This window comes from Aythya marila (genome assembly GCF_965140915.1).
Source record: "Aythya marila genome assembly, chromosome: 5".
Taxonomy (NCBI): Eukaryota; Metazoa; Chordata; class Aves; order Anseriformes; family Anatidae; genus Aythya; species Aythya marila.
Genome location: NC_139046.1, coordinates 7,115,957 through 7,129,950, shown reverse-complemented (window position 1 = coordinate 7,129,950; position 13,994 = coordinate 7,115,957). Strand labels below are relative to the sequence as shown.

The 13,994-nt window shown below is 40.2% G+C and overlaps 1 protein-coding gene across 3 annotated transcripts in view; it reads left to right on the top strand.

Annotated features, from left to right (window-relative positions):
* Positions 1–13,994, top strand: part of PPP2R5E (protein phosphatase 2 regulatory subunit B'epsilon) — a 74,726-nt gene that overhangs the window by 8,378 nt on the left and 52,354 nt on the right. The gene's annotated exons all lie outside the window — the stretch shown is intronic.

Sequence of the window (13,994 nt, the reverse complement as noted above, 5' to 3'; positions counted from 1 at the left end):
GGTTAGTTCTGCACATAATCAATGGTGAATCAAACATCAATCCTGCAACTATTATAAAGAATTTTGCACTTGTTCTGGTTGACATAGATCTGGACATAATGGGCCAGCTCTGTGTAAGATTTGAGAAAAGGGCCCTAATCCCAAAAGTGAGAAGGATTTATCCCCGTTATTTTCCTTAATGCGTGGGGTTCCTGTCATACATAATTAAAGTCTTCACTTTTTCTTGTGCTCTTGGCAGTTCTTTTTTTAAATTTATATTTAACTTCCTCTTTAATTTTGTAAACATCTGGTGCTTGTAGAATAATTCCTCCAATGGTCTTAAAGATTTCTGTTTCTGAAATCTATTTGTTTAGTGGTGTTTAGAGAGGGCCACGCACCAATTACATTCCGTCTTTTTGAAAGTTTTGCTGCTTGTTGTTGTCTCCCACATCTGGAATGCGGTTTTGTAGAATTACATTTGTAGAAAATGTGCATTTGTACAAATGTTGACTTGGAAGTTAAGACCATATAAAACAAACAAACAACACCAACATAAAACTTCTTACTCCAACAGTGTGTTAGTGAAGCTGCAGGTGTTGAGAAATCCTCTCTGCTTAGCCCTGATTTTCTAATGGTCTTTGTTGTTGTTCAGTTGTCTTTATTTATGTGTTTTTAAGTCTATTTAGGTCTGGAGATTTTTCCTTTAGCCTGCTACCAGTCCTTGAGCGTAGTTGCCTTACTTTTCAAATTTCTCAGTCCACCTCCTTGAAGTGTTAAGGGATGATCATTCCCACCTCTTTCTTTTTTATTATTTTATTTTTTAAAGTGAAGTGACTTGCAATCACTGTGTACAATATATTTCTGTACTATTCACAAGATTGAGTCTAAAATCTTGATAACTCTTTGCAGGAATGTCTAGACTTAACCATCATCAGAAGCATTTGTTGTCAGTCTGCATTTCTCTTGCATGTCTCTATAATATACTTACTAGGATTATTTATTTCTTTAATAATCAAGTTTTCTTTTCTGTGTCCAAGTGTAACCCTACGGGTCTGTAATAGAACCTACTCTTTCTGTAATAAGTACCTCCTTTATATCCCTTTCCCAAAGTACTTTTGACAAATAAAAATTCTGGTTTAGCCACGCAGTCAGTTCTGTGCAGCATACATCATTGTTGAAGCTTAGTGCTGCCTTGATAAGTAATTACGATACAGAGCTTTACTGTTAAAAAAGGCATGTTTTCCATAGCTTTGGAATCATGTGTGTGCTTGTAAAAATGTGAGCTTATGTGTATTAAATGTATATACACACAGATGTATATACACATCTGTGTATATAAACAACTTACATGTTTATTTAATGTCACATAAAGTTTAGGTATTGAGTTATTTCCTTTCTCATTTATTTATTATTTTTAAAATTCAGTACTTGGGATGGTATACTACTTCTGTTCCTTGGTAAAGCTCTGTCGTAAGGAGGCAGTCCCTTCGTGCTCGTCCATCAGAAGCGTGTGTCTGCCTGAAAAACGAGCGCCTTTATTTGTGCTTGCTGGGGAGTGGGAGGAGGACGATCGACTATTTTTAGGTTCAGGGTAACTTCCTTTCACCTACAGCTTGCTCATTCAAACTGCTGCTATTTCTTTGGCTCAGTCGTGCAGAAGTTCTTAGCTGAAACAGTCGAGAGGACTTGCTGAGCTCAATGAGCTTTGGTAGGGTTAAGTGTTTATGGATTAGCTGTGGAACTGTGTGATCTTGATAACTGCTTAATTCAGAGATACCAACAAATGGACGCGTGCTCGTTCATAAAAACTTCAGGAAAATCTGTTAGAAAAATGCTGCAGTCTTGTTTCAGAAGCCCACAGCAAGGTTTTATCTTAGTTTGAGTCCCCGCTGACTGTGGTGGTTGTTGTTGTAGATGGAGTTTGGTGATTTTTTTGTTGCTTTTATTCTGGTTGCAAACCTTTGAGAAGTTGCCAAGAGTACACCCCAGTGTACTGCCTCTCGTTTGTGCTGAGGCAAGTGTTTTTGGGGCCACAGTGTAAACCGGATTGTTAAATATGTTCTGCCTCCCCCTTCTTGATTTTTTTCTTCTTTTTTTTTTTTTTTAACCATGATAATCTCAGTGATCTGCTTTATTACCCCATGCCCTCTCGAACAGTTGAATCAGCGGAACTTAAACGGGGGTGAACTTCTCCGTAGGGTTGGTGGCTTCTCTGTGTGTGGTTTTATGGGGGGAAAAATGCTGCTGCAGCGTGAGGATCTGTATCAAGTGTTTTGAAAAGATATGGTAGCTGTCCAAAGAACTAGTGTAAAATATTTCTGCATGCTTAGTCACTGCACTTGATTGAAAAACTGCCTGTTTTGAGCAAAGGCTTGAAGTCAAGCTATAGGGAAATCAGTTCTGTTCAAAAGTAGTAATGATTTACGATAATGGCTTGTTACAGGGTTCTTCAACAATAGGTTTCTCTAATTGATAGTGATGTGTGTATAATTTTGAAAATGTGTATGTTCTTACATGTAGTCAATGTAAAAACATATTTTCAGCCCATGGGAGGTTTATTTTTTCTATAGGAATTTTATTTTTGAAGTCACAGCATGTCTTATACTGATTAACTGTTACATTAAATTGTATTACTTGAAAACAAAGTATATAATAATTTCATTGCAAAACACTGCCAACAGTTCATGATGTTTTTCTTAGGATAATTATTTTGCATTTAAACAATTTATTAAGGTTTGTCACCGTTTTGCCCTTTCTGATTCACGTGTCAGGTTAACTGGGGGAGTTTTCTCTGAACGTGAAGTGCTTGGCACCTTCCTGAGCATCTGCAGGAGTTCGTGGCAGGGAAGGATCACAACATAACTGGGTTGATCAACCTGGTTAAACGGTCAGAAAGTGAGAAAGAGAAAGGGGTCCGTTCTGGGTAGCTTCCTAGAAGGAGAGATAGAAGAGCAGATCGCTGTAATGTCTGTTGAACATCTCTGGACATATTGCTAGCTCTGTTGTAACAGTGGCTTCATGTGTTCCCTGACCTGGAGAGCTTCTTTCAGTAATTTAGCATTGGACTTCACTACTGAGCAAGTTAAAAGAGAGGTGGAGGCAAGCAGTTTGTTCCTATAAGTTTGTGCGTAATTCAGTGGTTTGGGACCATTAAAAGTTGAAGATTTTAGGAATTTAAATAAATGTATCTGCTGCAAAACATCAGTCACAAACTTAGCCTTCCTTCGTTGATGGGTGTTCTGCAGAAGTTAAAATAAATTATCAGTGGTGTCTCCACGATGATGAATAAATGCAGATAACTGCGTGTACCTCGTGGCGAAAGTACTCGTTTTTCGGACTTGACCCCTAGTTGCAGATAATGGTGAAGTACTCACATACAGCCATTTGTTAAGAAAAATCTAACACCTTTGTGAAGAATAAAGGTAAGGTAAAATTCTATCTTGTCTGCAGAAGTGCTCAACTGTCAGACTTTCATTAAAACAGTGAAATAAATGCAGCTTTTATAGGCACCCGTTTTATGCCATTCATTATGAATGGTGCCTACGTATAAAAGATGCTTCATTGTGTAATGAGGGGAAAACTATTTCTTTAGCTATTCTTTTATCCTATAGTTAAGATCTGCTGTTGGCATTATTATTTTTAATGGGTCTGTAACTTTTTGAGGAGCATGAGGAAAAGATTAGTGTTATTAAGAAGAAATAACTGTGTTTTGTGTTGGCTTTGGTCTGTGGTTTCATCCCTTAACACTTCTCACCATGCCTGTGATACCTATCTGCTCCGGGCTGGCCTTTTGCTTGGGGTTTCTGTGCCTTTGTCCGGTGTCATTAATCTTATTTAACGTCATCTTTACTTTCTTTGTTTCTTTCTTGTGTGTGCTTGTACCAAACTTATAGGTTAAAATTTTTATATACAAGTTGCAATAAATTTGCTTTCAAGGTTTTGAATGTGCCGTCACGTGGATTATGTTGTAAAGGGAGACTACTGAAAAAAATGTAATTAATATTGGGGATGGTCAGAAACAGAAGAAAGGATGGTTCAAGACTTTAGGGTGATTAGATACTGTTTTCTGTTTTGTTAACCAGCAGGATGTAATGCGAATGCATGAGCTCTCATTACTTCACAAGTTTAGCTCGTGTCCTCTCCACTGTCAAGTTCCAAGAGCAGGGCATAGATGTTCCATGCAGTCTATTTTTAAAAAAGAAATTCGGTCTAGCAAGTGTTTTCTGAACTCAGTTTAGAGCAGTTAGCTGTGTGTGTTTATACAGAATACATTTTTCCATCCAAAGATGGAAAAGGTGCAAAAGACGATGATTGCAGCTGAGGCAGTGCTTGAAGCCAGCGTAGTGGACATGCTTCTTGAACAGAGTGAATGTTACCGAGACAGTCACTTTGGCAGCTGGTTATCTTTTGGTGTTTTCAAAGAACATTTTTGGGATAGCTTTTGCAGACCAGAGTAGAGGTGGCACAATCCAGAACCGTCAAACAGCTTGGGTTGGACCTTACAGATCACCCTGTCCCAGCCCCCTGCCATGGGCAGGGACCCCTCCTGCCAGCCCAGGCTGCCCAAATCCCATCCAGCCTGGCCTTGGGCACCTCCAGGGATGAGGCAGCCACAACCTCTCTGGGTTGCCAGTGCTTCACCATCCTATACCCTAACCCTGCATCGCTAGTTACCATCATTCACTTCAATTTCTCTTTATTCCACCCACCCCATGCTTTCCTTTCCTTGTTCTTTGCTTGTTCTCTATCACTGTCTCCTTTACTCTGCTTTCCTCTTCTTCCCATTACCTCTGACAGATACAATTCACTTACTTTTCCACAAGAGGGTGATAAAACTCACTCATACATATGAAACCAGGCGTTCCAGGTGGAGTGGATTGCAGAGCTCATTGAAAATCTCCATATAATAAAATCAGCTGTATTTAGAAAGGGAGGGGGGAAAAAAAAGTCCGTTCATCATCTTAAGCTCCGTCAGCGTGTTACGGTGGTTGTTTGTCTGCGCTTCTGGAGGCAAGACGAGACCCGCCAGGGAGAGATCCACCCTGCAAAGAGCGTGCCAGTGCTGTCCTGCCTCTGCTGCAGTAAGCAGACCTCACTGCAAGGCAGGCTTCTGCTCCTCGTGCAGTAGTTCTCCTCAGCCTTTACGCTCTGTGTGCTTTCTTGATATTTTTTTTCCTGTTTATTATTAGAAGAAACAAAATCTCCACCCCCCAGTGCGAAGAAATTACAGCGGTTGAAATTTATTCTCACCTTTCAAAAGTGCAAAAAGGGTGGAAAAGGCAAGACAGAGAGAGAAAATAGAAATCTCTATCTGCTTTTGACCAAACCTAGACCTTAGGTATTTTATTAAAGATTAAAATCCTCCCTGGTTTGTGTTTCTAGGATCAGAAAGGGCCTATTGGTTACAGGGCTGATGGAGAGAAGTGGTTATTAGTCCTTCTGGGAGCAGGAATGGGTATCTGTTGTGCCTAAAGCTCTGACACAGGGTTTGACTCATGGAAGAGTGGTTTATTTGTCTCAGTACGCTGGATGGCAAGGTGCAGTAGCAGACCCTGTAGGCATGTGTGGGAAGGTTTAATGCTTTAATGCACTCTGAGGAAGAGGCAGTGTGTTGGGGGTGCTCTTAATCAGTGTTTTGGATGCCATAAACTCAGAAAGTGTCCGTTGCTATAAACTAAAGAATATCAATGCTGTAAACTTAAGAATATCAGCTGCCAGGTTGTCTTGTTAGCCACAAGTGAAAAGAGCTGCAGCGAGTCCCTTACCATTAGAGCAGTGAGCAAGCGGGATCTGTGCTGTGCGCCAGGCGTAAGCGAAGCGGTGGAAAGGCTCCTGGAAAAAGTCTAGACACTTCATCGCGATGAGTCAAAAGGAGGCCTGGCAGGGAAGGAGAGAGGAACAAAATGCTGGAGGTTATGTTTACCCCGGCCTCCCGTTACTGTGAACTTCCAGGTCACAAAGTGAAATTTCTTACTCCTCCTTAAATTCAAGAAGAAAAAACACACGCCCCCCAATAATAGGTTAAAATTGCCATCTTTCAGGAAAAAGTCACTCATAAAACGAGTGGTCCCTTTAGAAAATCTCAATATTTCATCTCTTTCTCACAGTAGGGAATGTTAAAGGCAGGAGAAACATGGCCCATTTCTCAGGACAGGTCTGTTCCTCTTCCTCTTCTTTCTGTGTCCCGTTCTCCCCCACCTACCACATCCTGAATGAGAACAGCCGTGCTTGTGCGGAGCTCCCTGCTGCTGGGGCAAGCAGGGCCACCTGCAGGTTAAGGTTTGGTTCAGATGTCTCTAAGGGACAAGTGGGACAGATTCATCCCATTATCACTCCTGAGGGAGACACTCCCATCCCAAAGCAACCCTTCTACAAAAGAAAACCCCCAAGAAACCCAAATCAACATTAGGAGTTCTGCAGGTGTTTCTGAGCTGGTCATGAGAAAGTGAAACTTTAATTTACATTAGCAATGTGAAAATCTTGTTTTCAAGGTAGTGCCCTGATGAAGGAACGTCATAATATCTAGAAAGAGAAGTGGCTGGAAGCAGGTTTTGAAGCATACTTCTCAGTGAGTTACTTTTACTTCTGCTTGGTAAAGAACAGCCACTCCCATTGCAGAAACTGTCTTAAGGATTTTACAGAAAGTAGGATTGACATGCTCTTTGGAGTCAATTCAGAGGCAACCTCATTTCCATGAGCACATCGTTGATCTCCATTTGTTTCTGCACAGTCGATCACAGCAGAAATTCAGTTGTTTGGATCTGAGTTGATTCACTTGTGGTGAAGTGTGCCAAAGCTTTATGGTCAATAAAAACCAAACAGTTTGGAAGTGAATGTATTCTCATGTTTGGTTTTGGATATGTATTAGGCTTCTGAATTAAAAACCCTCATACTTGAAATACAGTTAATTGAAAAGTTCTATGGTGGTATGTAGGACGGAATAAAGTCCAGACTTTTTTTCCATTACAGTTGGGTTCTTTAGTAAAGCATTCAGTGCTTAATGATACTTTTGCCTATGTACTTTTACATGTCTCGAGCACCAGGAACAATGCGGTTTCTTGCACTGTTGTTTCCCAGGTTTCTAGTGCCTATTGGGTATCTATATTTGGGATTATTTTTCCCAGACGTATTAGCTGGTGTTTTTCCAAACTGAATTTCACTTTATTTTCTGGCCATGTAAGGAATTTGCTTAGGTTCTTTTGTATTATTTCTGACCTTACCACTATTCAGTGTTCCCTGTTCAATATCCTCAGAAGATGTTGTCTGTATGCTATTTTAGTCATATAGATCATTAAGGAAGTTATTAATGTCTGGACTAAATTGATTCTTACATCTCACTGGCATTGCTTTTCAGTTGGATACCTTGAGAATTTTCTCTTTTTACTTCCAGACTTTTCGGCAGTACTGAGTTTCTCTGCCTCTCCTGTCCCCCCAGAGTTGGAATCAATTTCAAACACAGGGCTTTGAGATAAAGAGAAGTGTGATTTTTCTATTTCTTGTGCTAGAATAGAACAAAATCTGTAAGTCTAATCACAATCAAAATTGTAGCTGTATTACCACTGCATATATATCTACACATTGATTTCAATCTGCTGTCTTTGCACTTTAATTTGTACAGTAGTAGTTCTTAAATGATAAATTATTAAGTAAATATTTTCCTAGCGGAATGTGCCTTCTATTTTTATATATCATCTCGAGAACAGAATGTGATTCCTTTCTGTAGGGTCAGCTGCTTGAAATACTTGCCTCTGTTTGTTCTAACTGCTTAATCTATAATCCTCAATATGTCTTTAATCCACTTTATCTCTTACAGAACTGTAGCTTTGGGATAAGGAAGAATATTGTATGATAGAATTTGAGGGTATAAAACTTAGAAAGACAAATTCTGTTTCTGAAGTCAGTATTGATAGACTTTGACAGATGCCACAGAGAAGAAATGACTAGTTAAGAAAATTAAATAGTGGTATTTTCATTCCTATAGAATGAACAAATAATAACAAAAGTTTTATGTTAGTTCATATCAGGGACTATGATACAATTGAAGATGAAATTTACCACTGGGCTAATCTGAAACGTCTCCTGCAGTGTTAAGGGAAAGGAATTGATTTGTTTTATTTTGACTCTTTATGGTTATTGCGTGAAATTGAATTCAACTTAAAGATGTTTACTTCTCTGTGCATGGCTAGGGTAGAAAACTTTTTTTGCATTGACCGCTTGAGATTGAGTGAATCCATTCCCTGGAATAAACATAGTTGTATGTATGCAGGAGAAAAACTTTTTAAAAATAAATTGCTTGTAACCTACATATTGGTAAAATGTGACCTTTAAACAAAATTACTGGTGCTGTTAGGGGCGTCTGTTTTGATGGACTTGGTAAACTGTGTCCTTTTTCCAGGAGGATTATAAGGGAAAACCAGGCATAAACAACCAGCTACCAACATTTCAAAAGATTTATTTAAATCCCAACGAAGATTTATTTAAAATAACTGTTTTCATACATAAATTTCAACTTTTTTTCTATGTATATTTCAGGTAGAGTACTTTATTAGAGGCATGTTGAGTTCTACAAGGGTTAGGTGTAAATATAGATGTTTGTTTTTTTCTTTTCCAAGTGTTGCTTTTGCTTTTGTATGTTTTGGTAATTGACAGCAATTGAAAATTGTTAAATAAGTTGTCAAAGGTCAGGTTTCTATGTTTGTCTAATCCTAAGGTATTAGGTACCACTTGGCAGGGGATGATGGATTTCTCATTTTGTTTAGTGACAAATAATCTGATGTTACGAGGTTTTTGGGTTTGAGAGGGTTGTGCAGTGATCTTGTTAAATGACAAACCTGTGCAGCACAAATATTTGTTATGAAGCCACACCCCAGAGCAGGCCTGGCTGCAAACACCACCAGTACTTCCGATTTTTGTTAAATGTGGTTGATGTTAGACATGAATGTTCCTGGTTTCACATTGTAGAATAAGATCAGAGATGTTAAGGAAACCTGGCACTGCAATCCTAATGTTTGTTGTTCTTACAAGTATCTAGGAACATGCATAGCACTGAGAACCCCACACTCTCAAAACATCGAACAGGAGAAAAATGTTAGTGTGGAGTTTTGGAGTCACACATTTACAAAACTTCTGAGAACCCTGTGAGGAGGTTCAAATTGCACTGAAGCTTGTTTTTGTGAGTAGAGATTTCCTTTATAGGGAAAAAAAAGATGCTACGTAGAGCAGCATGGTCCCTGCTTGCTGCTTCCATTCCCTGGCAGGATGGGAGGGAGGGCCAGCAGCACCAGCAGCGTGCGAATCTCAACACCTAAAAATCAGTTCCTGCCCTTCTGTGATGCCGTGCCCTGTGGTTACGGGGAGGGAGGGCCTGCAGGACTGACAGCCGCTTCGAACAGAATCTCATTTTAATTTTTGCAGTGAAATAAGTGGGAATTTGCATTTTTGCTTTTAGACAGCTAGAGATTGTCTACCAGGGCATTAGCTCCTCTGCTTAAATTCATACCGTGCTTTCTGCACTGCCATACCATTTGCAGTAAAAGAGCAGTTGCATGGAGACAAAGAGACTGCTGATTTAAGTCTCAATAGAGAAGTCTGTTAGGCTTCGGCTGTGGGAGGATACTAAATGTAGCTAAGAGGTTGGCAGATGCTACCTGGACCAAAACTACTTGAAAATATTAAGCAGCTGTTTAGGTTTGCTTAAAAAACATGTGATGGCTGGACGAGATGCTGGGAAAAATATGACAGATACAGGAGTTTGGGTTTAAAAATATATTGTTTTGGATTTTATTTGCTGATCGTGTTGAATAATAATAAAAAATAGAATTCAGCTGCAAATATTTTGCCAGAATTGATTGGGAGGGGGGCAAGCCAGTCCTTCATCTTCCCACCTGTCTTACAGTTTTTTGTCTTGGCTTATGCAACATCCTGGCTTTCATTTTCAAACGGGGTTTGATTATGTAAGTTAAGCTTAAAGCTGCCTGGTGTTGTCTTTTGAAGTTTTCAGAAAGCTCGGTGTATCTGCTGATATTAATGCTTTTCTAAGGTGGAACACTGTAAAAATGTACCGAAGGGGTTTGTTTTGCACTGCCACCTCTGAGAGCACAGAAGCAGGGTGGTGGGACCGCTGAATTTCTTCTGCTTGTGAGCTGTGCTGCCCAAGAGGGGGAGCTTGCTTCACCTGCTTTGGACCACGATGGTCCTGGGAGCTGCCCTGGTTTCTCACCTTGGCGCTGAGCTGGAGCGTAAGCGCTCCTTAGCTCTGTCATTTCTGCCCTGGGAGCGCTGTGTGGGACACCTGCAATGTGCCACCCCAGCACGTTTGGTTTGTTTTTCCTCTCGGTGGGTGGAGAGGGGAAACGAAGAAGTTCTGCGAAGCTGTTGTGCCGCATGCCTGAACGTAGAGGAAAGGCCCGCGGAAGCCATTGCTCAGGACCACAGTAGTTAATTTAGGAAAGTGTGAACTTCTAATTAATTTCTAAGTGCAGTTCCCTGTATGATCTGTTCCATGGGTAGAGCTGATTACAGGATCTCTGGGCAGGGTCATTAGGCAGATAACGTTAATGGAGATATTTATGCTTTGCAACCTAGGTTGGCACACGTGTGAGTATGTTTCCAGTAGAAGGCATTTGATGCTTACCCTGCAGAAAGTCAAAAGAGATGATTAATGTTTTGTGCCTCTGGAATATGTCTAATATTGTGTTCCTAAAGCTTTTAGTGTGTGTTACAGAAACTGGAAGAAAACGCTTCTTGGTGTGTCCCCGCCATTCCTCACATAGAGCCACAAAACAATGCTCAGATGAACAAAAATCTCCTGGTTGAATCTAAATGGAAAATGCAGTTTTCCATAGCTTAATTATCGCAGAAATGGTGGTTTCATTGCGGGCAAGCTTCACTGAAACCTGGCAGATTTCTGCAAAATTGTCTGAAAGAAATACTTCTCTGAAATGAGACAAAGACAAGGCAAGAGCTTTACCCATGTGCATTTATCTGGGCTGCTGCTCCTGCTTGTGATGGAAAGGGGTTTTCGGGCTCCATGAACATCCCTTTTCATTCATTTACTGTGGTGGCATACAGCAACTATTGTGGTTAAAATTTCTGCACACAAGTAGGTTTTTCTTGTACAATTTCTAAAGGGACTATTTCTGAAGGAGTAGATAGGAAAAAAATGCACTTGTGTCCATACTAAATGCTTACTTTTAAAACCTACCTACAGGCTCCTTGCCATTTGCCTGCCGTGGTTTTTGTGCCCTGGCTGAGACTTTTGCCTTGCCCGTAAATACCAGCCCGAATTTGTCAGTGTTGTGAGGCGGTGGAAACTTTGTGCGTAACAGCTAGATAGGGCTATCATCATTAAGCATGATGAAGCATTTAGCATCTGTTATTAACTAACGTGTGTGTGTGTGTCATCCTCGCAGGGCAAACAAGTGTGGTTTGTTGGCCCTTAGATGTGAGAAAGGCGTCGGTGTTACCTCTGCGTGGCATTGGGGAGATTGATGCTAGGAGGTAGCACGGTGTTGGGAGATGGCATGCTTGGAGAAGCTACGGGAGAATCACAGCGAGAGAGACCCATTAAACGACTGAAGAAACAGCAAATGTCTTATCCAGTACGTTTGGGGGAAAGAAAGTCTTTGTATTGGTTATCCAGAGGTTGAGAGGGGATATGGTTATAACAATATGGGGAGAAGATCCTGGTCAGATGTGAGGACTAATGCTGTTGGCTAAAGCCAGAAATGAGGCGTGCATCGTGAGGACAAATATGTGCTGGCAGGAACTTCTTAAAATGACGTTGGGTTCTGTGTTGCGTGCTTCCAAATCAAGAGTCAGGACTTTCCTGAAAGTTATGGTGTAGTCAAACACAAGTTACAGGACTTAATTCAGGGGGGTTGCTTCACTGTGGATCTTACGGACAGGTTCACTTGCGTTAGGTGGTGCCTTCTGGTAGCCCCTTGCAGCTTTCAGTTTTTAAAATCTGCATAAAATCCCAGCCTTATCCATTTCAGGAGCTGTGGAGGTTTGTCAGAAAGGCCCTAAGGGATTTGGGAAGAAAAAGTGAGGCTTTCGTGACTAGAATGGTTGGGTATTTCCTTGGAGGAATTGCACTTTGTTGTTTCCTCAGCTCTGTGCATCTTGGGTGATGCTCTGCTAGCTGTTCAAAAACTGTTTGCCCTTTTTGCTGCTTAGCCTGAGCCACCAGGTCGTGGCTTACAGAATGGATGATGACTCAAAACGTGAAGGAGCTTGGTGGGAACTGGTCCTGACTACTACAAGGTGCCACATAAACATGCAGAAAAATACGGATGTCTCAAATTGGGCATCGAAAATTAATGGAGGATTTTAATCAGAATCTTTTTATTTCTCAGTGCGCTTTCAAATTAGTATCTTGTGAGTAATACAGCATAAAAATTACTTTCTTTAGAAGCATTATTCTTGTTTGGTTTGAGAAAAACAAGAAACAAAAATTAAGTATGACATTATGCAAACTCTCTCAGATTGGCTGCTTTTATTACAGCTAAGTAACTGGAAGATTGCTCTAATCTTATTTAAAAGGAAACAAGTCTGATAGAATTCATTTTGTTTTTTTCTCTTCAAACATCAGACTGTCACCAACACTTTTCAAAAGCCTTGGTTAGAAGAAATGATGCAGCCCAGTGAAAGGCAGGTATAATCCAGAATGGAGTGCTGTTGCTGCGTTGCCTCACCTGCAGAAGGAAGGGACTTCACGCTCAATCAGCTATTTTTTTTTAGCAATAAAACTTTTAATTATCTTGGTTTTTAATTCACCGTTTTAAATCATTATTTCATTATGCAGAATCCTTAGGAGTAGCATGCTGTGTTAGTGTTTTTACTGAAAACCATAATTCATTTTGTTTCATCAGATGCATTTATTCTCATTAAGCACGTTCTGGCAAGCCTCGCAACGTTCAATAGCAGTGTTGCTGGAGTTTTAAAATAATTTGAAACTGTGATCCCACCTAAGCTCTTCCGTTTTCTCGCTTCCTTCTGCCTGCCTTTAGTACAACTAACTTCATGTGCCCTCTCTCCTGTCTTTCTGTTTAGAGCACCACTACCACATGCATCTGTCAGGCTCATTTTCAATGTGTTGTTCCCTTCTTTGGCTCAAAATCTTAGGGAATATCAAACAATTTCTACCAGAACTGTGAATTGATATTGCACAGAGCCCAAAAGTTCATCTGTGAGGACAGATTGTCAGTGCCTTTCAGTATCATGTTCTACGACTAATTCCATGGTGTAATGAGTACTAATTTATTGCAGTGTGTTACAAGCCCTTGCACTAATTTTTGCCGTTCTTGGCTTTTGCCTTCTCATTTCCAAGCAACTCTCTTAAAATGAATCAAGCAGATCACTAAAGATGAAAGGGAATGAGTGTGAAACCTCAGAGATGCTGCTGAGGAGACTTAAAATAAATAAATAAATAAATTGTGGCTGTGTGTATAAAAACTTAAAACTTGCTTTTTTGCTTTAGTCATTTTGTGAGGTTCAAGAAATGAAACATTCCGTGCTGAAGAACACAAAGTTTGTGCAGGTTCAATATGTACTTAAATACAAGCAGTGAATTGCTAAAATGAAAGCCACTTGGCACACCTTGTTGAAAAATGATTACGCTCTTGTTCTCTGAAACTAAAGGATTGTAATTTAAGGCTGCCTTCTTAAAAGAAGAGTTTTCTTCCGAGTTGTTCCAAGGTAGAGCGTGAAAAAGGAAGTAATTTGTAAAATGCTGAACTACAGTTCGGTGTCAAAGCAGCCGAAAAAAAGAATTACTCAAAATAAATAGTTGCTCTTATTTTGAAAGCGTGTCAGAGTGTGGGAGCTTTATTTATGCATAGTTGCTATTGGCTGTACAAAACCCTCATTTCTGCGGCTAATGATAGATAGGAATACTAATAATATAACTCATGCCTTGTCATATTTTGCTGCTTAATCATCTTGTTTGGCACTCCCCCGTTCGTGTTGTGTGTGGACATAATTCAGGACCGAAAGCTCACTCGGGCACTGGTGTG